The 27068-nt window shown below is 34.8% G+C and overlaps 1 protein-coding gene across 2 annotated transcripts in view; it reads right to left on the reverse strand.

The window, feature by feature from the left end:
- Positions 1-27068, reverse strand: part of DPYD (dihydropyrimidine dehydrogenase) — a 1077299-nt gene that overhangs the window by 936266 nt on the left and 113965 nt on the right. The gene's annotated exons all lie outside the window — the stretch shown is intronic.

Below are 27068 nucleotides of genomic sequence, written 5' to 3' on the forward strand. Positions count from 1 at the left end.
CACCAGAGAAGACATCTAGTGAAATTTCTGGTGGCTACCTTTGTTTTTCAGGGTTACTTAACACTTTTCCTGTTTTTGAAACTGAAAGCTCCATAATAATGGAAGGGGAGAAGAATTCTTTCTGTACAGCAGGAGGCTGCCACAGCAGTTTTTAGTTCAGTGTCACAAATATGAGATGTGGGAGATGTTACTTGACAACACGGACTGTGAGATAAATGTGAATCAATACTGCATTATGATTTTCCCCTTCCCCCCCCCCAAAGCCTAACTAAGACTAATGAGGCATAACATCCAGAACTAAGGAGATGAAAACCCTACTACACTCTATCATAGATCAAATATTATGTTCATTTCTGAGTACTACATTTTGGGAAGGATGCTATGATAAGCACCCAAAGGAGAGCAATCAGAATATTAAAGAGTTTTGAAACACACTGGAGAATAGACAACTTGAAGGGAGCAGGGAATGACATGTTAGATGTCCTAAATTATTTGAAGGACTCTCACATGACTCACTATTCCTGAACTAGGAGGGGGAGAACTGGGAACTATAGATAGAAGTTGCAGAAAGGCAAGTTTAGGGTTTTTTTTCCAATGAGGAAATTTTTCCTAACCAACAGAAATTAAAATTGGAGTGAATGCCTCAGAGGATAGTAGATTTTGCCTGGATGAGAGTTTCCAGATATTACTGAGTGAAGAAGGGATTTTTATTCGGTTATGATTTTAGATTTGTTATTTCTGAGGTACAGTGATTCTATACATGAATATGAGGTACCAGTGGACAGAATAACCAGCATGCATTTGGAGATGTAAGACTGAATTTGAGGAAAAGACTGTGGGGTTATATGTTTAAATTTGGAAGGACCATAAGGGCCATAGACTTTGAGGTGAAAGGAAGCTTAGAGGCAACTGAGTCCAACCATTTTCAAAATGAAGAGACTGAGGCATAGATACTATGTGCTCTGCTAGGGCCACATAGTTTCTAAGTATCTCTGGCAGGCTTCAAACTTATATTTTCCTGATTCCAAGTTCTATACTCTGTTTATTATAAAGTTATTTGCATGGAGGCAATAACTAACATCATGAATATGAATTACACTTCTCTAGAGACAGACTGGAAAGAGAAAAGGGGGAGGCAACTGAAATGCAACTATGGCAAGAAGAGGATAAGCAATTCTCATATGCTACATTTCACCAAACTTTTCAAGTATGGACTACATCAGATAGCCAGTGTGGTCACTTCTAAACACAAAATTCTGGGGTTTTTTAATGAATTGAAGTGAAATAAAGGATAGTTAAATGGCATGATTAGACTGGTTAAAAACCGTAAGAGAAAACTATCATGGATCCATTGGAAGGAGGAGCATCAAGAAGGGGATCACCGACAGCGTTAAATGCTACAAAAAGATCAAAAGAAAAGACACTGGATTTTGTCATTAAGATGTCAATGGTGATTTTGAAGAACATAATTTCTGTAAAATTATGGGGACAGAAGCTAGACTACAGGAGTATGAAGAATGACTAGGTTTTGAGAATTAATAACAAGAACTGTAATCTCATCTTTCTATAAATTAATCAAGGAAGAGGAGTTAGGGTAATTCAAGTCACCAAACACATTTATTTAGCACACTCTTTATACAAAGCACCATAGTAAGTATTGGGGATAAAATGACAAGAGAAGAAATAGTTCTTGCCCTCAAGGAGCTAAGAAGCCTTTGAAACATTACCCAAGAAGGTGACATACAAACTATGCTAGAGGCTACCCATAAGTGATACAAATTTATACTTTAGAATCATTCTATTTAAAATAGGAGGGATTTCTGAGATCTTTTCTTATAATGGGATCAATTTACAGATAAGGAAACTGAGGCACAGATAACGTCATTCATTTTGTCCTAGTTACAAAAATAATTAGTGAAAAAAGCAAGATCTACTAGAGATTTCTACTAGTTCTAAACTTATGAGCCTATCAATCTGATTTAGAATTAATTCCTCTTTCTATTTTACCAGAAGATAGTCAAAAATTACAAATGAATAAATCTACAGATTTAGGTTTCAAAATATTTACCCAATTATATATGAAAATTTTATGACATATAAAAATAATAGCACAGATTTAGGAAGAAATAAGCAGAATCACAGATTTCTTAGTTTGCTGTAGGCAGATTACTCTTTCACCTGCCAGTTCCCTTTTAGTATGATCCAAAGAAAAAGCATTTAAAGATCACTTTAATATACCTCTTTTATCTTCACACTTCAAAGATGGTGACAGACACAGAGGGAAATTCTATTCATCAAACCGTGGCTATCAAATTCCTTTCCAAGAACGTTAAATTTGTTAATGTTTACAATGAGTATCAACAAAAATATAGAGAAAAGTGACTGTCATAATTCATAATGTATCCAGGCTTCAGGAAAATAAAAACACAATATACTTAAACATGCATGTATATATATGAACATGTACATACATGTGCCAAATTAATGTCCATAAATATTTTGCATGAAACAGTCTTTATTTGGGTCTCTGACTCTGCAGTGACAAATATAATGAGCAATTAAACTCCCAAGTGTTGAGTTTTTGGCAGCAATTACAGTAGAAACTGGAAACTAAGCATCAAAAAGAACTAGCTTTGGTGGCCTTCTGCCAAATGATTCCCTAAGGGTTGAATGAAGGTCTAAAGTTTCAATTGTGGTAGATTATAGAGTATTTCATGTCTTCTTTGTATAAAAAATTATGTAGATGTTTAATATACAAAATCTATAGAATATTAACTATTATGACAGAACAGAATGTTAGAACTGAGAGGAACCTCAGGAACCATCCACTTTGACCCAATAAAATAAACTCTAAGGATATCCTAATACTCTATGAGATTCAAAGAAAACAAGTTCATTAGTCTGTGAGACATCTTTTAAAAGATTAAAAAGCCACTAAATTAATCCTAAAGCACAAAAAATAACAAAATTTGAACATGTATTGACTTATATGTACACTTAAAAAGTTGGAAAGAAGCAAAAATATTGAAGTGGATTTAGTTACTGTGAAACTCTAATGGCCAAGACAGAAGAAAAGATATGATAATGTTCATGCTCCTCTTTTCAGTTGTGAGGAAATAGAATAAGGTTATCTTGAATGTAACATTTCAGTTGGCAGATGTGTTGGTTAGGTTTACTGAAGTGTTTTGTTTTTGTTTTTAATGTAAGAGACGATCCTTTGGAAGTCAGAAGGGAGAGATTTTACAATTACATATTTGAATAAAGAAACTTGGAATTGCCAAGGTTCAAACATGTCCTCAAAACTGTTAATATTTTCATTGCTCTTTTCAAATAGTTAAGAAAGTTTTTAATGGTCTAATTAAAATCACATCCACTTGTACTATATAATCTGGTTGCACTAAATATGGGATTTGAAACCCTAACCCTGAGATTAAGAGTTAGAAAAGTGGAAATCTTATTAAAAAGCACAGAAATGACTATTATCATTTTCTATGAAATTTCTACTAATGCAAATCAATTATTACAATGAGAAAATGAAAGGAAACTGTCAACCATGTTATCCAGCCAACATTTGATCGTTTTTACAAGTAGGGAGATGTGGCAGTCAAGAGAAACATCAGTTTAGAGTAAAAAACTGAATTGAAAAATTCGACAGATGATTCTTTGCTACGCTGTTTCATAAAATAATAAGGAAGAGTCAAGGGAAAATAAATTTATAGAACATTTTACTTGAAATCCAATTAAACCAAATTATTTCAAGGTTGTGTAAGGATGAAACTAAATGGACAATAAGTAGACAAAAGTGTGTATGTGGGGGGGGGGGGTTATCAGGATTTCTATAACAAACTGTTTTCACTCAAATAGAATGCAATTATCCCATATGTAGTCTGATACATCCCATTTTCTAATATGTAGCATGAGGAAATAGAAATGGTGTCAAAAAAAACAAATATGCAAAGAGTAGTTAGACAAAATCTGGTAAAAAACAATCAAATTCTGTACTGGGTTTACTTAGTTTTGAGGACACTGAAGAATCAACTGATCCCTGATGCGACGAAATATCATGAAGGAGGAATAGACTCCAAGTGTTTGAGATAAAAATGAAGTTTATTATTATTGGGGAGAAGATAAGTAAAACATTGATATTATTTAGAAATATAAGTACTATTATTCTATATGTCAGCTTTCTCATCTCTTTGAAATCATTATGAGAATGAGCTATATGAGTATTGACTGCATATTAGATGTAAGTAATAGGGAAGTTTAGCTTATAAATGATTTTCTAAAGTAGATAACATATCAACATAATTGACTAAAAGATACAGAGAAAAATGATATAATGTCTGTAAATATCTTTAAAAGTTTTACTTGAAATTAAAAATAATAGCTAACAATTCTCACATGTCTCTGTGAGGTAGATTATTTTATTATTCCATTTGACAAATGATGAAACTGAGGCTGATTGAAGTTAAGTGATTTTCCCAGAGTCACACAGTGTCTACAACAATATTTCCACTCAGATTGCCATTATTCAAAGTCCAAGGTTCAAACCACCATATACCAGGCTCTCCTCCAACAAACTGCATTGTTCCTTGAAAGATGTTAACATAAAGAGTTTGGTTTGATCATCCTCTGATAATTAATATCAGTATTGGCATAAAATAAGAAGACATACACTTTCCAGGGCTGTTTCCAACTATCAAACATTATATCCCATTCAGGATAAAAATGGATTTCCTATTAAAAGTGAAATTCTCTGTTTATCTTTCCAGAAGACGCTGTACCAATGGGATCAAATTTCAAAACACTGCAAAACCTCTTAAATGGGATCCATAATGATACAAAAGAGTATGATTAAATATGATAAATACAAATAAAAACACAAAGTAAGAAAAAGTTAATTATGTAGTCTATGACATATAGCTGGATTGATAGCCCATAGAGCTGTGTATATGAGTGTATTTACATTCAATAGTTCTAATCACATATTTAAGTTCCATAATATTAATCTTATTCATTAAACTATTTTCTTTGTATTACTGTCCATCTGCAGTGTGTATTAAAGAGATTATTGGTAATTGGTAATCATATCCTGGAACCAAAACTGAATATTCAGAAGAATATTGGCTGCTTTCCACTTGGGCCATTCTGTAACCCCATTAAACTTCTTGCCAAAGCAAAGGCCTAACATTTTAAAATCTATATTCTTTCTGTGGTGATAAATGATTGTTATTCTTAGAATACCACAAGATGGAAAGCATTAAATTTAAGGTCATCAAAAGATAAATGAGAATTAGGCAAACTTGGGTTCAAGATACTGCCTCAGATGTGTGTTCGTCCTTTGTTGCCAAAGAAGATCATGCCATCAGAGAAATGATGACATGACTTGCACTTGACTTTAAGTGAGGGAAGGCTGTTCAGGTCACCAGTCTCATCTCTCCTCCAGAGCCATCTGAATCCAGTGACCAGATAGTCATCAGGATGACTGGAGATGATCCAGGATGAGGCAATTGGGGTTAAGTGACTTGCCCAAGATCATACAGCCAGTGAGTGTCAAGAGTCTGAGGTTAGATTTGAACTCAGGTCCTCCTGACTCCTGCACTGGTGCTCTATCCACTGCACCACCTACCTGCCACTGCCTCAGATGTGAGCTAGCTTAATGAACCTGAGAAAGCCCTTAAATTTCCTCTCAGGCTCAGTTTTCTCATCTGTAAAGTGGGGATTCAACCATGTCTTTAAGGTCCCTTTTACCTCTAAATCTATACCCTTATTAATCTACATCTAATATCTATATAAAATGCATGAAAATGGCTAATAAACAAGATAAACCTGAGATCCTAATGGAAAGAGGCATTTCTGGCCTCAATAAGCAACAGTGAGATTTGGTTTATTGAAACCTAAACTGTGAATATTGTTCTAGAAGGATATACACTATGCTATATTCAAAAAAGTAATATAGATACAAGTATCAGGTGTCAAGGAAAGGGTAGTAGTACTATATCTTGAGATTTGCTTAAGTGAGGAGATCAAGGGACTAGATCTGTAAAGTGATCTGTAAATCATCAGAGTATATACAGACTCCTTGGATAAAAAGAGAAAAGTGATGAAGAGTGAAAATGAATCAAGTCTTCTACGGTAGCATAAGTGATAGGTTCTTCATTTATCTAAATATCTACTGCAGCTGTTTCTCCCCAAAGCACTAAGCATACATACACGCACATATATACAAATATATTAGATACAAATGAATAGAAAGTATATAGACTGAACTGAATTGATTAAATGCATTAATGAATGAACAAAAAGTAGGACGGGTGGCAATGATCAAACATAAAAGTGTGGAAAATCCCAGTAAGAATAATCTCGGGAGTATTAAAGTTAATATAAATTAATTGAATATGATAAACACATGGTGAGGCCTGTGGGAAGGCAATGTTTTCATAGATCTAGGCTCCAAGACTACCATAAAGTTAAATTTTAAGTTTGGCCTCTGACCCTATCAATTTCAAGGCATGTAGGTCTTCAAAGTGGGAAAAACTTGTAGGAACCTCATTGCCACATGAGGTAGCAAGATTCCTTCTTATATGTAAGTGAATAACAAAGCCTCATCTTCAATACTGCAAGAGAGACACAAGTCAGTGTTTTACAAGAAAGCCCTAAGAAAAATTGGTCCCCCGCAAAAGGAAAAGGGGAACACAACCCAGTTAAAAGCATTCAGTAGGTATGCTGTTGCCTATTGAAGTCCAAGAACCAGCTCCAAAATATCCTACCAATAAATCTGTCTTCCAGTTACATAAGTTCTGTGTAGGTTGCTTCTCATTCTTCAAGTATGACTGTTAAGTAACCACTAAAGAAAGGCAGTCATTTACAGACCATCTGCTGCTGATTGATGGGGAAGACCATTAAACCTTCTAGTGACTTAATCCAACTATCTTTGTAGGATCAATCAAATTTCACTTATAAATTATCCCATCAATAAGTCTACAAATCTACAAACATATCAAAATGTAGAATACTCTTCAACATCCTTTGTTTATATAAAATTTGAATTGCTTACTGTATAATGGTAACAACAAAAAGTTTTCAAAAATTTGATATGCCAAAAAATGAAAAAAAAGAACATTTTCTTTTCACTCAAGAGCTATAATAGTTTTAACAAGAAAACATGGTGTATTTTAAACTAATTAATTATTGTTTTAAACAAGTACCCACAAAGGATAACATTTTGTTTATTTTAAATAAAGCTGCTTTCTAAGATACTTTAGAATGTTTTTGTTTAAATATTACATTTTTCTTTACTAAAGTGTACTTAATTTATATGAAACAGAGCAAAAACTTTAAAAATATATCTATTCAGATCACTGTAGATTATATAAGACCCTCATAGCTTTTTGTTAAAGAAAGGAAAAGTAAATAACTTTCTGAGAAAATTGTGTGGATTCACAAAAGATATTCTGATGAACCAAAAATAATTTATTATACCTATATACATATTTATCATATGTATATACATATACATATACTATGTATATACATAGTGTATATACATTATATATGTAAATGTGTATATGTATATTATATATTTCTGTATAATATACATATATATTCAATAGGCCAGTTTTAATATCATAATTTTTATCCAAAATATTTAAAATGACCATATTCCAACAATATTTTCTGCTGAGGATTATATTCATATTTATGCATTAGGACCTAAGTTCCTAAATATAAAATAATTAGAAGAACCCTATAATCTAAATACTAAAATTGATTTTAAAAACTTGAAATTTACAATCTGAAGCAAACTGAGAAGCCACTATACTAGATATATCTTTTCCTCTTCAATTATATTACTAATTGCTACCATGGTTAATTTAATAAAAGTCATCTTCTCTTCTCTCTTGTCCGTTATACCAATAAAATTGATGGATTTTATTTGAGTGGCTGTTCCTCTTTTTCCAAGTACTAATAAGAAAATGTTATGATTTTATTTGTTATTCATTTAAATCTCTAATACAAGTCGTTGAAGGCCTTTTTTCATCATCTTTTGAAAGAGGAAAGAAGAAAGATTTCTTTGTAAATGAGAGTAAAACATTTGTCATAGTTTGAGATGTTTTGTGACAGAATTGCCACTAAAAATCCCTCATTTCAACAAATATAATTTACATCACAGATGTAATAATGAGTAGCAATGTTCCCAAGAGCCTCTTTCTCATCTTCTCTTCAGCTCACTCTCCACTCATTTCTCATAATTATACAATAATAATGATAACAATAAGGATGGGTATGATGTTTGCTAACTTGCACGTATACAACAATCTAAGGTTTTCAAAGAACTGTACATCCACTAAGGTATTTAGAACTTAAGAATTTGTAAGCTTTACAAATCAGGGCTTGATTTATTGCTTTACTGATTGCTTAGACCTAAGAAAGTGATGGAGAAAATGTTAGTAATGCAAATTAAACTTAAAAGTTTGTCATGCATATTTATTTTAGGCGTAGCTGGTTGTTAAACATTTACCAGCATACTCCTGCTTATAAACCCAGTGAATGTTGGCAGTAGGAGTTTAACCCCCAGTTCTCCTAACTCTAAGCCCAGCATTTTGTCCATTAAACCACACTACCTGTCATTCCTTACAATATACAAACATATATGTATATATATATATACATATATATATATATATATATATACATATATATATATATATATATATATATATATATATATATATATATATATATATATATATATATATATATAAAATACCATGATAAATACTTCCAGGTCTAACATCTATTGATAGCAGATGAAGGGATCTCAACATCAACAACTCCATTATCATCAGGGAACAGTGGAAGTAAAAGGAATTTTTTTCTGTAATTAAAACAATTTCAATAAACTTATATACCAAACATGTAAAAGCTGGAGGTATGTGCATATGCATCTGTACGTTTGTGCTTCAGACAAAATTAAAGAAATGCTAAGCTTCAGATTCCTCTAAAGAATGAAATGGTTCAAGAAACTAAATCTGCTTTAAAGTCAGGATGGGTATCTAATACCAATAGAGTGGTTCAAATTCTAATCAGGAGAATCATATTTCAATATATAATTGCATTACCCTTTTGTATGTCTTAACTAGTCAAATCCTTTCAGGGAACATTAAGACATAATCATATTCAACTAATGTCATTTCACTAATGATGGCCAGCCTATGATCAGTCTCTGTCTAGGATACTTCCAAAAGAGTTACACAGAAATACATACGTAAATTTCCTTGTAGAAAGCAGATGGTTTCTATTCGTTCTGATGAAGGGATAAAACTCATTCCAAGATTATTAGTCTATATCTAATGGCACCTTGGTTATATATTTAACAACACCAAAATCTTAAGATATTTAAATTTGTTTTCAAGGTGATGGTTAAATGATATTTTAACTTTTTCTCCAGAAAGAAAGAACATGTAAGCCAATATTGCTACACCGACCCAAATGTGACACCTAACAATTCTACCATCTAAGAATTATGTCAGCAAAATGGACAGATACATACTCATTCAAAATCATTTCTATATCAATTTTAGAAATAAAATATCTCACTGGCTCAAAATTCATCTTTTGTCCCAAAACATATAGAAAGGGGAACCTAAAATAAAAGAGTATCCAGGGACAAAAGTAATAATTGTCAATTGACTTTTTTCTTATCTTCATTTCAGTCTTTTCTCATATCTTCAAGGTTATATCATTTTTATAACCATTATTCTTTCTGTCCTATTTTTTATTTATCTTTTTTCATGGAGCCTCTAAATATTCTATTTTAGAATTGAAGTCACAGAATAGAATTGTGGTATTCTAGAAACTGAGAGATTTTAGAGACCCCTCTCAGTTCACAGATGAAGAAAAGTTATTTGCTTGTGTTTTTCAAAGATTTTTTTTCTAAAAAGGAAAAATTATCTGAATCTAATATTTGTTTAAATTTCGCAAGTTCTTATTGACAGCTTTCATTGCCACAAATTACAAAAATTCCTAATGGATTTTATACAATAAAATATTAGCTTAGATGAAAGTAATGGTAGTTTCCTTCTTTTAGACTGTACTGTAACCACAGAATCAAAGCGTTAGAAGGACCTTCAGAAATCATTTACCTACACGTAAGCAAGATATCCCCACAGTCGGTGGTCATCCACTTATACTCTAGGAATGAAAACTGTTCTCACTACCAAGTTAAATCCCTTCTACATTTGGACAGTTATAGTTGTTGAGAAGGTTTTTGCTGTTCTTTTTTAAAATGTTCAGATGAATTGTAAACAGAAAGACTAAATGAGCCAATTCCTGTAGCATCAGGGGTAACATCAAGAAGGAATAAGAGAAATGTGACTCCTCCTATTGCAAGAAAGGTGTGTGTGAGAGAGACAGACAGACAGATGGAGAGACAGACAGACACAGAGACAGAGAGAGAATCTTGAAATCCTTCACAGTGAAAGTCAATTCCTGGATTGTCCCCTATGTTTTTCTTGGTAAATTATAAATTTGAGGACCATAATTAGATATGTAAATATTTTTATTATTGCTCTGCCTGAGCCAGATTAAGCTGGATATGAGGCACAAGGTAAAAACTGTTGCCAAATGGACTAGAAAAATGTTGAACTGTATGTCTTCTGATAATTTATACTATTAGAATGCTATCCATTCATTTTTATATAAATTATGTCCCCAAGACTGCTTATTGGATTTTCCCTTTTACACCAATGAACAACCAAGTTTTGTTCATTCTTCATTTCTGAAGATGACTGAGATCACAAGGTGGTGTTTTGACTTGCCTGTGAACAGGATTTAAGGGAGACAGAGTTGCACAGTCATCAGCCTCACTCTCTCTTGCAGAGTCATCGATCTCCAGTGGTAAGACAAAAATCAAGACAACTGGCAATGTCCCAGGATGCAGTGAATGACCTCGGCATCTTCAATGTCTGTCCAAGATCTAACACTTTCTACAACACCTTCTTCCAGTTGCTTTCATGGCCATTGGAACAAACCGCAATCATTGATCCATTCCACCAGGGGATGTCATCCCATGACTGTCGTACACATCTCCCTACCTCACTGAGAAGTTTGAGGCCTGTCAGATACCTGCAACCGGGTGTTAGTGTGCAAGATGGTTTTACTAGGGTGTGGCTGCTAGAGGGGCTAGTCCTCCCTGCATACCCCATAGAGAGCACTTCATCTATTTTAATGATTTATGTACCACCACAGAAGGATTGGCACGTGCACTAAGCAAGCCCTTAATATAGTATAATAAGCACTGCTACAGGTCAGTTCAAAAGCCATTCAGCTTTTCTACTAAGAAATTCAGAGGAAAATAAACATTATTATTTTTGAGTACAAATTATTTAAAAATCATTACTACTTTATCTAATGCTATAAGATAGCAAAGGTCTACATGGGCAACAGAAAAACTGCTGAAGAATTAAGAAAAACTTGGTAAGAAAACTCATCAAGGTACCATCTCTGAAAAGATACAGATTCAGGGTTAAATCACACATCCCTCCCATCCCTACCCCATTGCCCCATACACACTATAGATAGATGACAGACAGATAGACAGATAGATAGATAGGTAGATAACAATGTTGAAATGAACATTAAGAGTAGCTTTCAAGTGGAAAATAAGGCACAAAACTACAATATACATTCTGGGGAAGTCCAGTGGAGGGGAGCTCCTTTTGGAGAACTTTACTATCTGATTGTAGCTTCTAAATGTTGCACATACATGCTTTTCATTCAACAAATATTTTTAAAGCATGTTTCATGCAAGTACTTTGCTAGTCTAGTCTCCAGTTATGTGCCTTCATGAATCACACACACATACACATCTCTATCTCTATATCTATATCCAGATATTTTTAATACAAGGTAACAGAACCAATTCCTTCTGTCCCAATGGGTGCCTCCCTGAGTCAAAGCCCTGCAGCATCAGCCACATTCTGCTCTCCCATCTCATACTCTATCCCTCTCCACCAAAGCATAAGTATCCAAATTCATCATAACCTAGAGCTCTGGTTGGAAGATAAGCATTACTAACTCGATTATAATATTTAGGGTTATGATTTTTATTGTGAGAATAATAGTTAAGTAAGTAGAGTACTGGGCCTGGAGACAGGAAGACCCAACTTCCCAAGTTCAAATGTGACTTCAGTAGCTTATTAGCTATGTGACTCTGGGCAAGTCACTTAACTTCCTTTGCCTCAGTTCCTCATGAATAAAATGAGCTGGAGAAGGAAATGGCAAAGCGCTCCAGTATCTTTGCCAAGAAAACCCAAAATGGAGTCAAGAAAACCCCAAACAAAGAGTCAGAGATGATTGAAATGCCTCAACAACAAATAATTCTTAAAATATCACTTTTTAAAAAAATAATACTTGAAGGCAGTGATCTCCAAACTTTGTTCCACTGTATGTTCCATTGGTTAAAAGTGAGCAGTTATGCCCTATGTAGATAGAGAAGTAGACAGATATTGGTTCATGTATAAATTATAACCATATACTATTATAATATTAGACACATCACAAAAGCATGCACGAAAGAGAAATTTTAAAATCATATATAACCCAAAATTGCAATATTTTTATTTTATTTACAAATGATACAAAAACATCTTTTGCCTTTAGGAGCAATGAAATTAAGCATGCTTCATTGTTCAGGAAAAAAAAAATCTAAGTATATATCCTGGAGGGATAACTAATTGTTTATTAGTTACTAATTACTTAGTTAATTTGATTGATGCAGGTAAGTATTTTTAGGTTTTCATTTTAAAATATACAACAATAAAACAGCAGGTCCTAGGAGTCAGATAAAAACAACTTTTTATAAGAGTTATGTTAGGTGCAAAAATTCATGACATATAAGAAACAATAAGCAAAATTGACTTATTTCAACTCACAAAGTTTTCGATCTAAATTCATTCTTATTTCTTCAAATGACTGCTTAATCAATGATGTCGTACCTTCATTCCCTATTCATATTTAGATATTTTACCTGACTTTGTATATGTGTATGAGGAAAAGCAAGCATGCCAATATTCCTTGACTGTAGAATGTAAGAAGGGGAGTCATGAATCCTTATTTTGGAAAGCTTAATTGGATCCAAGTTTTAAGGGTCATTAAATGCCAAAAAAAATTCTATTTGGTCGTCGAGGTTATAGACAACCATTACTGATTGGTGTACTTGGATATTGGGGTTGGTGGGGAGGGAGAGAAGTCATTCCTGCCCTTTAAGATAATCACTGGCACCTGTGATAAAGAGACTTAGGAGTGGGAAGAGGCTTGAAGATGAGAGACTAATTACGAGATTGTCACATTAGCCTAGAATCGAGGTTAGAAAGACTTGCTTGAACCTGGATAGTGCCTTTATAAGTAGAAAAAAAGGCCCTATATAATAGATGCAGAGATGGAATACACAAGATTTGGCAATTGCTTGTATATGTGGGGCAAAAAAAAGTAAAGACAGAAAGATGAGAAGAAGATTGAACATCTGAGCAAGTAAAAGGTTACTGTCTTCTCAGCAGAAATAAGGAAATTCAGAAGAGGTTTGGGCATGGAGGGGAAAAAAACAGTATAAGGAAATTCAAGATGTTAATTACAAATCAGGTTTGCTTGTACAACTCATTGTTCTACCCAAAATGAAAAAAAAAAGGAGGTTCTAGCTCTTTTTCACTGGACCCCAGCCCACAGAATGTAGAGTCTGCCTTCCGAAGGGTGACTTCCAAGACCAAAGACAATATGGAAGATGTGCGTGGATATAAGTTGGGGAAGGAATTTTCTCAAGAGCGTCTGCAAATCTGTTATCGTTTCCTCATACTGGTATTAGATTATGGCTGCCCTGAGCAGCCAAAAGGGACAGGAAAGGAGTTTTTATAGCAAAAAAAAGCACTGGGTTAAGTTGGGTAGCACTGGGCTACTATGGGTGAAGGGTGGATTACTCTATGGTTTCAAGCCTGGAGACTGAGAATATGTCAGGGTCACAAACAAAAAAGGAAGCCAGAAAAAAGGAGCTAGTTTTAAAGATAATGAGTTCAGCTTAAAAAAAAACTCATTAACTGACAACCAACAAGTCAATCAATGCATTTTCTTCTACTAATCAATATGCCCTAAAGCTCTTTTTATGATCTTTAATAATAGATTTCTTGTATTCATGTATTATGTGCTTAAAAATCTATAAAGGCATGTATGTAAGTATGAGTGCACAGTGCAATATAAAACTTATCATAAAATAATAACTATTTTAAGAATGTTGGCATGTCATACTGAGTAAACAGCTGAGAACTAAATAGTCTCTTTAAGAAAAACAAATACGTACCTTGTCTATTTTTCTCAGTAAAAAGTCATCTATTATTTTAAACTGACTGTACTTTTCTTTGAAAAAAATTCCTTTAAAATATAACAAAATGGGTCATTAGAAATAAGGAAAATAATTTTGTATACATGTGGTCAATTGTTTCATTATCCAAAATTTTTAAATACATTGAAGGAGTAAATCCTACCTAATTTCATAATCAAATTTTGGTTCTTAGAAGGGAAAAAAATTTCCCTTTGTATAGCTAAACAAAGCATCAATTACTGCACATTCTTTACTGAATTCCAAGTAACCAAAACAAAACAAAAAAAAAAATCTGTAAATTTTTTTCTGTAGTAATAGATAACCCTTTAAAACATGAAACATCAATACAACCATTTAGTTTCTTGTGTTACAATTTAAACATAGAAAAGTCATCAGTTTTAAACCATGAAAAAAAGTCTTATGCTTTTAGTTTTAGATGAATAAGAGCTCTTACTTCACAGTTCCTTACGTAAATTTATATCAAAAAGAGAAGTTGGCAGAAGCTTCTAAATTCATAACAATTGTCTATTAGTCTTGTTTTTAATATTTTTTCTTTGGCATGTAATCCTCTTTAATTAGATTCCACTCTCTGTTGTTTCAAGACTCCATAAACTGGTGTCTTATATACCAGCTGGTAAAGCAGGAGTGACTGTCTAAATGATATTCACAACGAGTATTTGGAAGGTTTACAATTATACCCTTGCTAATAAATTGTGCTATTTTCCCCAACAATTTTAAGTGCTAATCTTCAGAAGGCATTTTAAAATTAGCTAAAATTCTGTCAAGAGATTTACAAAAATTGTTAGCATGAAGATAATTATGTCACAGTCCTTGGACTCCATCTCTGATTGTGTGCATAAATCAGGAAATGTCAGCTGTGTTTTCCCTTAATAATTATCCTTGCAGCAATATATTACAGTTTAAACTCCTATTATAATTTTGTTTCTGGTTTATAAAACACCAGACAGTTATTTCAAAAGTTTTCTACTGATTAAATAATTCAGATTTCCCAGAATAATAAGTGATTATCAGTACTAAAATTTTAAATATCAGTAATAAGTAGATCAATATGGAAAGCATACACTCAGCATTCATTAGCGTGCCATCCTTAGAAGCCAAACACTTGAGTGTGATAATGAGTTTTTTAAAAGAGGTTGATTATATGTCACTTTCTTAAGAGCTTAGATACTATACAACAGACATAAAGGAGAGGGAGTTTTTGAGCATTAATCTAAGTGATTTAATTTTTTTTTTTTAAGTCTAATACACTGATGGAATATGAAGTACAGGTGACTGCACAGGCAGGTAATTCTTTTTAGCTACAATTATCCAATTTGTATAAAGGATTTCAAGAATTTCACATATAATCAGTGGAAAACCATTTTTTTGGCTTTCCTCAGAGTATGAATCATGAAATTTGGCCCTCCTTCAAGGAAGCATAAAAGTAGAAAATGGATGTTTCTTCCTTCCTTTTCTCATCCAATAATCCTAAATTATCAGCTCACTATGGTTTTCTATGGTTGGATAGATTAGGCTCACCACCAAAAAAAAAATGGTACAATATTCTATCTTAGTTAACTCTTTTCCTATGCCCCCCCCCAAAGAAAAATCAATCAACAATTCCAAGATTTATCCAGACTTCTTGTAATGCAGTTTTTGGTTGTCTGCTTGTCTTGTCATTATAAATATCACATAAGTAAAGCAGATTAAAACTCTAGCCTAGAAATGGGAATGAGAATATTTCATTAATCCAACGGCTGGGCATTCTGAATAGCTTCATATGATTTGATCCAAACCAACAAACATTTATTGAGTCACTACTACATGCCAGGAACCATGGGATGTACTGGGCATGACAAAACAAAATAATAAATAGCTCCTACCCTCAAGGGCTATATGTGCACAAGTGAAGAGGGCATACAATGTGAAAGACTGACATTTCCTAACTATGCTTGGTGTTTGTTTAATAAATAAAGTGAGGGGAAGTTTCTAGCATCTTACCCCTTAGCAAATTGCTTTTTCACACAGTCATCACTGAGATAGCCATTAACTTCTGGCTCTTAACATTAGTACAACAGAAGAACAGCCATAATTAAATTAAACTATGACACTATGTCAGAACATTCCAGAAAGTTTGTTCCATCAATTCCCCAGTCTAATTCTCCATTTGACCTTCTAAGGATAAACTATGCAGTAGCTACATTTACAGGTATTTTGCAATCCCTGTAGACAGCACTTCTAACAGATTTTTCTTTGGTTTTGTTAATAGATACTGATGTAGTAGATTTGGGGAGTTTGAACAGCCTAATGCTTCCTATAATCAATACCTGAATATATCCTACACAAGGATTCCCTACTAAATGTCCATACTAATACTCCTTTCATTTACCTCCTGTTTCACTAAATTATCATTCCTTTAAGCTTACTGGGGAATTGTGTTTTGTCAGCAGTATGCATTGCAAAGCTCTTGATTTATGCCACTTTTCCAAATGGAAGAACTATATAGAAATTATAATTCAAGATTAGGATTTTATATCCACTATAAAAATCAGCCTCCCTCCATATTTCTTTTATTATTTATGGTGACATTATTTGTGATTTTGTCAGACTTAGTCAATAGAGGACAACAGACTTTTCATTTAGGAATTGCTATAATCAAAGAACTAGAAAGGACCATGGGAAGCTATTTAGTTCAAGTTATTGGCCATTGGCAGGGTCAACCAAATCTATTTTTTTTAATTTACACAGATGAAATTCATAAACAATTAATGTATGAAAAATATAATTATTAGGAAATTCTTTAGGACTGACAGGAAACCCCCCGAACTGAAGCTTATTTATATCATCTTGTCCTGTCTTTAGGAAAGAGAAAGACTAAGCGGCCATCATTCTCTGTGGGCCATCTTTGGACTTCAAGATCATACGTTCTTCTGTTACCAGTTTCTTTTCTCATGTTCCAAAGCCTTGTTATCAATTTAGTGATCTTCTGAACGATCTTTAAAGGCTTGATTGAGTCATTTTTTAAACCAAAACGTATCTTGGAATCATGGAAATATAGTTGGACTTGGAATCCAGAGTGCCCTAGGATCAAAATTACACCACGGACCCTATTTGTATGCCTGATCGGCCTCTGAGTTCCCTTCCAGCCCTAAATCTATGACTGGTGAAATACTTTGAGCTTCCATTTTCCCATATATAAAATTGGTATAATAATACCTATGGGGCATTTCCTATTACATTTTTAGAAATATAGAATGATAGTTAGATTAAATGGTTTCCAAACTTTATTTTAAAAGAAATTTTACAGACATATCTCTTACATTACCAGAATGTTTTTAAGGAAAAAAATCAAAAGAAAGAAAAAATTACCAGAAGCCATCAGTAAAGCATTAAAAAAGCATGCAATATACCTCACGTATGTACCTCTATCTTCTGCAGATGGATGGGGTAGGTATTTCTTCTTATTTTCTATTGCCTGGAACCATACTTCTTCTTTGTAATTTTGCAACATTCCATTTTGGTTGTTTTGTGTTTTTCTTTCCATTTACTTTACTGTAATAATTATGTATGTTGGTTTCATGGCTCTAGTTACTTTATTCTTTATTAGATCATGAAAATTTTTACATGCTTCTCTTTAGCTATCATATTTTTAATTTCTTATAGCACATATTCCATTAAATTCATGTATCCAATCAGTGTATATCTACTCTTTTTTCAACTCTCTTCCATGTTAAACAATGCTTATATTATCATTAATATGGGGCTTTCTTCTTATCAATGACCTCCTTGGAGTATGAGTCTAGTAGAGGAATATTTGGGTCAAAGGGAAGGTTGATTCTAGTCACTTTATGTGCATAATTCCAAATTGCTATAAAAATTGTACTGATTCACAGCTCCATCAAGAATGCTCTAGTGAACTTACTTTCCCACACCCTTCTAACATTCACTGTTTATTGCCACATGTTGTCATCTTTGTTTATTTACAGGGTAAGAGTTAAAACCTTGTTTTGACTTGCATTTTTTTTTTTTACTATTAATGATGTGGAACACTTTCATGTAGAATTGTTTGTTCATATCCTTTGACCATATGAATATACAAATACATACACATGTATGTATGTATACATTTACATACATATATTTGCTTTCCAAACTTTAAATGTGACATGAAATATCAATTATCATGGTTTTCCATTTCCTTCTTTTGAAAAGATACAGGAGTATAAATGAAGATATAACTAATTCTAAAAAAATCAACAAAATGCTATCTCAAAGATTTTTTCCCCCAACATTCCTACTTTGCTAGCTGATCCAGTTGTGGTACTTCAGCTCCCTAGAACATGTAGCTTCAAGAAAGAGCAGGTGGTTTCTCTTAACCCAATAGCCTAGTTCATGGCTCCTTGCTTCACATGACCCAAACAGACATCCCTCTTTAGTACTGTCACTGTACATAAATATATCCATGCAGTGATTGAGTGAAATTAAATCATGTTTCCTGCCTAACCAGAGCATAGGTTCAGTGTTCTTCGTAATGAGTTATGTGTTTTTCAGATTTAACCTCTATAAAATTTCCTGCCGTTTCAGGAAGAGGAGAGGAAAAGAAAAAAAAAGGAGGGCAGTTATGTTCCATCTCATGATAATTTCCATGAAACTGTCTCAGTCCATCTTTCTCTTGTGCCTTTCTGAAAAGGCTAAGCAGAGCAGGTTAAAACTTGTTTTGGTGGCCTTCTCAATTTATGTTCTAGGACTCAAGGTAGTTAAGTGGCTTGATTATTAACTAATGAGTAATGAGCAACAGACCCAGGACTTGAACCTGAGACCTCGGGCTCCTAATCTAGTGTTCTTTCCAGTATGTGATATGTGCAGGTGTGGTCAGGTAAGAAAAAGCAAACTACAGAAAACCTGGTTTGGTGATGTGACACAGGAAAGACAAAATTGTACCATTAATCTTTTCCTTTAAAAGTCTGCAACTTAAAAATTGGTACTCTGAAATTGTCATAAAGGTCTCCATTCAATGGGTCAATCAACAAGCATTTCTTAAGCACTTGCTATGTACCAGGGACTTTTATAGAGATATCTGGGATACAAAACAAAAATAAGAAAATCTGAGTCCTCAAGTATCTTATATTATGTATAGGAAGGTGACCTGCACAACATATATAAGCATATGCAGAATAAACCTTTTATAGCTACTTAGCAAGAGTACCTACAAATACATGAAATGCATGTATGTAGTTACAATATAAATGTACATTATCTCTTCTTTTTAAAGCTTAAAATTAATCCAAACATTTTATTACAAACAAAATATCACACGCAATCATTATCCACAGAGTATAATCTGCTGGACTTCTTGTCTCAAGCAGTGACTAGAGACAGTCAGCTAGCAATAAAATGGCACATGGCTGCGTACGACTGGTCTTGAAATTCCTATATGACAATGAATGTAAACCATAAAAGATGAAAGAGTGAATATATTCAGTAGAAAGGAGTAACAAAACAATAGACAGCAAAGTTTCGAGTTCTCAAACTGCTGGAAGGAACTAAGGAAATAAATCTAACTCATCCTGGATAAGGAGACATTTGTTGGAGTGTGAAAATATGATAATACAATCAAGTGAAATAATATCTAGAATATATAGACTGTTTTAAGATTTGTAAGGTACAGCATATGTATTACTTCACAGTAAATATGCATGGGAGGTGGGTGCTATTACTATTCCCATAAAGATAAGGAAACCGAAGCTGAGAGGAGGTTACTGACTTCCACAAGTTCACAAGGCAAGTGAATATTTAGTGCAGGGTTCAAAATTAGTTCTTCCTGTCTCTAGATCCAACATTCTTAGCCACTGTACCACATTGAACCAAGGGCTTTCTGTGGTTGGAGATACTTTTAAACTATTTTTAACCATCTCTTGCAAATGGTTAAATTTAGTATTTGAAGCCAGGAAGACCTGAATCCCAATTCTTCCTCAAAGATTTATTAACTATGTGACCATAGATTCACTCAATGCCTTTTTAGCCTCCAAAGCCTCACCTGTAAAATGGCACCTACTTAACAGAGTTGATAGAAAGAATCAAATAAGATAATACGTTTAACATACTTCACAAAGAGGTAGAAATAAAACCTAAGATTTCTTATTAATTACTTCCATGGGCCTATGATATGTGTTCTTTCTCCAATGGCACATATTACAACCTAGCTGCACCTTCTCATGCTGCACCTTTTGTCCATGTGCTTCCATAAATCTCCCATGCTATAATGGAGCTAGGAGTCATCAGTGATCTCTTACTCTTCATATATGGCCAGCCCAACACCTGTTTTTGCTGTACATTTCTGAAGTATAGTGGAGTTGAAAGAGACTTTATTATGGGAGTCAGAGAACTTACTACCAGTAAGAATTTAATCACTCAGACACCTAGGTCTACTTTTCCACATCTGTAAAATGAGGGAATTGGACTAGATGATGCCTGAAGTTCCTTCTAGCTCTACAGATTTGATTCTATCATTATCATGTAAATTTTAGGTCTATCTATGAGAACAACATGCTCTTCCCCTGCAATGCTTCATTATCACTATGGTACAGCTGACTCATATCAAATCCAAGATACGCCCCTTCAATATCGTTTGGGTGAGCTGTTACTTTAACTATCCTAAAAAAGTTTTTATTATATTTTGTTCTTTAAAAAGTCATTATATTTCATTAGAATTTTTTTTTATTAAGTGTTGACCATCAGACATTAATTCTGAATACCATCTATAATCTTCATTTCCCTGGACAAATAAGTGGGAAAAAATGAAAAAAGAAGAACATAATGGAACAAAACCATCATAAAAAAGAAAAAACACATGTAAGAATTAATTTTTAAAGAAATCCGACAAAAATTAAAGTCATCTATAGAAGTTCTTTTATTTTTTAAGGCTGATTATATAAATTGTCTGTAAAATAATCAGAAGGATTAGTTATTTTTATATTTCATTGCTTATAACTATGCCTTCACCATCAGTTCCTCCTTATAAATACTAAGGTAATTAATCGTTAAATCAATATGAAAATTAATTTTGTATACAAAAAAACATTTTGGAAAAAATATAGGCCAGGAGAGCAGTAAGCACCTCTCCTTCAATCATACCACCTTGAAAGAACTGAAAACTTACAGGTCTCTAGAAGTATTTCTAAAAACAGGTGCACAAAACCCCTGAAGCTTGAGACAATGTGACGTCCCCTGGAAGCAGAACTCTATTTTAACAAAGACTAAAAACTCAAATAACAAAACAACTGTGAATACAGAAAGTTACTATATGACAACGAAAATCAAAATACACAGTCAGAAGACAACAAAGTCAAAGCTACCACATTCAAAGCCTACAAGAAAAATATGATTAGTCTCAGGTCATGAAAGAACTTTGAAAATCAAGTAAGTGAGGCAGAAGAAAAATTGAGGAGAGAAATGAAAGCAATGAAAGAACATTTTGAAAAAACACGTCAACACCTTGGTTAAAGAGATACAAAAAAATACTGAAGAAAATGACACCTTAAAAAACAGACTAAGCCAAATGATAAAAGTGGTTCAAAAAAGCCAATGAAAAGAAGAATGACTTAAAAAACAGAATTGGCCAGATGGGAAAAGCAGTACAAAAGCTCACTGAACAAAATAATTACTTAAAAATTAGAATGGAGCAAATGGAAACTAACAACCTTATGAGAAATCAAGAAGCAAGGAAGCAAAACCAAAAAAATGAAAAAAATAGAAGACAATGTGAAATATCTCATTAGAAAAACTACTGACCTGAAAAATAGATCCAGGAGACAGAATTTTAAAAAATGAAAAAATATAACATGCCTCCATTTATGATGATTTACTAATTAAAGGCAAAAATACATTTTCCTCTTTTTATTAAACTGTCTTTGCTATGAAGAGACAATGATTATATGTAAAGAGAAGAGTACAAGAGAATGTCATGCATCACTTTTTCTAAGTTAAGTCTGCCAAAATTCCTTAGCATTTTAAAGAGTGAAAATGCTCTGAGATGGTATTTCATAAAGATAGCAGTTATCACAACAGTAACTGTGTGTGTGGGTGTATGTGTATGTGGGTGTGGGTGTATATGTGGAGGGGTGAGAGTATGTGTATGTCTAGATATATGTGAATATGTATATGTCTATACGCACATATGTATGTACATGTATACATACATAAACATATACAAGAAGAAAATATTAATTTGGCTTTCCATTTAAAAGAAAGAACACATCTAATAATACAATGGCTTGGTACACTGATTTTTTTTTTTTTTTTGTCAATTCTTAAGGCCTTCCTTGCTTGATCCTCTAAGTTAGAAGTGCTTACTCCCTCCTCAGAACTAACATCACATTTTGTCCCTCAATTATCCTTTCATAATGTAAGTAGTAGTATGAAAAGTTGTGTCTGTTTTATCTTCCCCCCCTAAGGCTTTAAAGTTCTCCCTTCAAACAATAAATATTATGCTAATTTGCAAGGAGGGTAGAAGAGGAAAAAAATACTTTACCCTATGGATCGGAGTTTGAAATCAATTCTAAGCAAAATTTTAGTGTGTTCTCTAAAGTGTATATTGGTAAATTGTTAGAAATAAAAAAGATGCTAATTTTTAGCTAACAAAGTAAATTAAGAAAAGTCATGCCAGATTCCTCTTACTTCCTTTTTGACAGGGGTATTAGATTACCAATTTCCCAGGGAAATGATAAGGGCAGTAGATACTTGGGTTTTGATACTGATGGCACTGGATAGTCTCTCAATCTACCTCTAGAAAGGATACAGACTGGAGGAGGAGACAAGATGGTGGAGTAAAAGCTGGGACTTGCTTGAGGTCTCCCCCAAAATCCCCTAAATACCTGTAAAAAGGACTCTAAACAAATTCTAGAGCTGTAGAAGCACAGAATGACAGTGTGAAGCAATTATCCAGCCCAAGACAGCCTGGAATGTCCACAGGAAGTGTCTATCACACTGGGCTGGGAGCAGAGGACAGTATATGCTGTGCCAGCCCAGGCAGGGCCTGAGCAGGCCTCAGGGGGACTGAATCATTGGTAGCTGTGGTGGATTCCAGACTTCTCAACCCTAAAACACCAAGGACAAGTTGGAAGGTCAGTGGAAAAAAACCTGTGGGACCTATGGGAGACAGTAGCAAGGTACGGCCCGAGCCCCAGGGCAGCAAAAGGGATGGAGGGGCCAGTGAAGCTGCAGAAGCAGTAGTTGTTTCTGAAGTTCTAGGCCCATAGATTGTGGGGGGATCAAGTGGCTGACATTACACTCCCTCACACCCACTGGAACACGGTACACTGCCCATCTCCAATGGAAGCTGAGAACCACCTTAACAAAGAGTTCAAAACTCAAGTAACTGGCTGGGGAAATGAGCAAAAACCAGGAAAAAAAAATCAGACTAGAATCTTACTTTGATGACAAGGAAGATCAAAACATACAACCAGAAAAAGACAATAAAGTCAAAGTTCCTACATCCAAAGCCTCCATGAAAAATATGAAATGGTCTCAGGCTGTGCAAGAACTCAAAAAGGATTCTGAAAATCAAGTAAGAGAATTAGAGCAAGAGTTGAGAAGAGAAATGAGAGTTATGCAAGAACATCATGAAAAACGAGTCAACTGCTTGCTGCAGGGGACACAAAATAGCACTTTAAAAAATAGATTAACCCAAATGGCAAAAGAGATTCAAAAAGTCAATGAGGACAAGAATGCCTTAAAAAGCAGAATGGGACAAATGGAAAAAGAGGTCCAAAAGCTCACTGAAGAAAATAAATGGTTTAAAAATTAGAATGGAGCAGATGGAAGCTAATGACTTTATGAAAAATCAAGAAATTATAAAACAAAATCAAAAGAGTGAAAAAATAGAAGACAATGTGAAATATCTCATTGGAAAAACAACTGACCTGGAAGATAGATTCAAGAGAGATAATTTAAAAATTATTAGACTACCTGAAAGCCACAATCAAAAAAAGAGCCTAGAAATCATCTCTGAAGAAATTATCGGAGGCGGAGCCAAGATGGCGGAGTGAAAGCAACGACTCACCTAAGCTCCTGGAAAAACTCCTTTGGATATCTCTGGGGGGAGAGTCTGACCAGACTTTGGAGGTGTAGAATCCAGTGGGAGACAGACTTTGACAGATTCGGAGCCCAGGCTGGACTGGAAGGTCCACGGGAGGGATCTGTTCCGCGGGGGTAAGACCCCGGCGCACAGCGCAGCGCGGTCGGCGCGGCAGGGCGGAGGCGACCCGAGGGGCCCGAGAGTGGCGGGCGAGACCAGCGGAGCAGGAGATAAGCCAGGCCGAGCCAACGATATCAGCGCAACAGCCTTTGAAATCTTCAGCCTAAAGACGGGACTTCAGTGGGTCACTACTTGAACATCCAGGAGCTGGGATGCCAGAGTGATCAGTAAGTGCTCTCCCCTCCCCCCCGATGACCGTGAGGGAACCATAAAATTCTTCCCCAGATTAATCCTGGATCAGTGGGAACAGCAGAAGGGGGCGGGTGGTCTCATAACACCAGAGGCTGGAAAAGTGGCAAAGGGGGATTCTTCCCACCATGGTGGAGGCTATCTGGAGGGACAGACGACCCAGGGCAGAGAAAATTCGCACTGAGACCCAAGCAAGCCTCAGAGCCGGGAGACGAGCCCCAGGAGGGGCGGGAATACACATTAGCCTCAAGGCGTGCCCCAGCCCTCCAGGGGAAAGGGAAGACAATAGGGAAGCTGGGATCACCATCCCCGGACCTTGCCTTTGCCTCAGGCCAGCTGAGGAGATAGCCTGAGACCAGACCACACCTCCCACACACCTATCAAGCTAACCCCAGGGTTGATCTGGGAAACAACAACAACAACAACAACAACAACAAAAAAAAAAAGCCTGCTTTTAGCCTAGACAAACATCAACTCAACTTAAAAGATCTGTATCTTCTGACTGAAAGAACCAAAAGCTACAACACCCAGCCACCATCATGAATCGGAAAAAGCAGACGAAAAGTGAAAAAACCATAGAATCTTTCTATGGGGATAAGGACCAAAACACAAACACCAAAGAGGTCAGAGCTGAGACTGTACTTCCATTTGAAACCTCAGATGGGACTATGAATTTCTCGCAAGCACAACTAGATTACCTGGAACGTCTGAAGAAGGATATAAAAGAAAAACTGGCCAATGATTTTAAAACTATAAAAAAAGAATTCACTGATGAGAACATCAATCTGAAAAAGAAAATTGAAGAAATGGAAAAGGAAGTTCAAAAATTAACTGGAGAGAATAATTCCCTAAAAGGAAGAGTTAATCAAACGGAAAAGGAAACTCAAAACCTAATAGGGAAAATTGATCAGATGGAAAAGGAAACCCAAAACCTAACTGGGAAAATTGGTCGAATGGAAAAAGAAGTACAAAAATTAAATGGAGAAAATAGCTCCTTAAAGGGAAAAATTGGCCAGATGGAAAAGGAGATGCGAAAGCTAACTGAAGAAAACAATACGATCAAGATTAGAATTGGGCAAGTAGAAACTAATGACTCAATGAGGCAACAAGAATCAGTCAAACAAAATCTAAAGAATGAAAAGATAGAAGAAAATCTAAAATATTTAATTGGAAAAACAACTGACCTGGAAAATAGATCCAGGAGAGAAAATCTAAGAATTATTGGCCTGCCAGAAACCCATGATGAAGAAAAGAGTCTGGACAATATCTTCCAGGAAATCATCAAGGAAAACTGCCCAGAAGTACTAGACTCAGAGGGCAAAACAGTCATCGAAAGAATCCACCGTTCCCCACCGGAAAGGGATCCCAAACTCAAAACCCCAAGAAATATAGTTGCCAAATTCCAGAGCTATCAAGTGAAGGAGAAAATACTACAAGCAGCCAGAAAGAAACAATTTAAATATCAAGGTCACACAGTCAGGATCACACAGGACCTTGCAGCTTCTACATTAAAAGATCGAAAGAATTGGAACCCAATATTCCGTAAGGCAAAGGAGTTGGGACTCCAACCGAGAATCAACTACCCAGCAAAGTTCAGCATAACATTTCAGGCAAGGAGAAAGTCATTCAACGAAATAAGGGATTTCCAGAGCTTCCTGACCAAAACACCAGAACTCAATAGACAATTTGATCTTCAAATGCAGGTCTCCAGAGAATCATAAAAAGGTAAACAGAGGGGAAAAAACAAAAACAAAAACTTGCTACTCAATTAGGGCAAACTGTTTACCTCCCTATAAGGGAAGATGATACCTGTTAATCTTGAGAACTGTGCAGTTATTATGATAAAAGGGATATATGTAGAGGGAACGGGCATAAAGTAAATGATGTCATGTCAAAAATATGATTTAAGTATGAGAAGGGAATGTAATAGGAGGTGTGGAAAGGGGGAAGCAGAAAAAGGCAAATTTTATCACAGGAAGAAGTACAAAACTATAGTAGAGGGAAGGAGGGGAGGGAGATGAGCATTGTTTGAGAGGTACTCTCATCTGATTTGTTCAAAGGAGGGAACAATAACCTTAAGCAGATAATCCTAACTAGCTCTATAGGTAGTAGGAGGGGAAGGGGGAAGAAAGGGGAGGGTGGCTAAAAGGGAGGAAAGAAGCAATAAGAGTAAAGGGGACTAAAAGGGAGGGGGGCTAAAAGAAGGAGGGGAAGGCTGCAGGAGGAGGGGGAGAAAAGTGAATACTATTGAGG

The sequence above is a fragment of the Notamacropus eugenii genome, chromosome 2 (assembly GCF_028372415.1).
Source record: "Notamacropus eugenii isolate mMacEug1 chromosome 2, mMacEug1.pri_v2, whole genome shotgun sequence".
NCBI lineage: Eukaryota > Metazoa > Chordata > Mammalia > Diprotodontia > Macropodidae > Notamacropus > Notamacropus eugenii.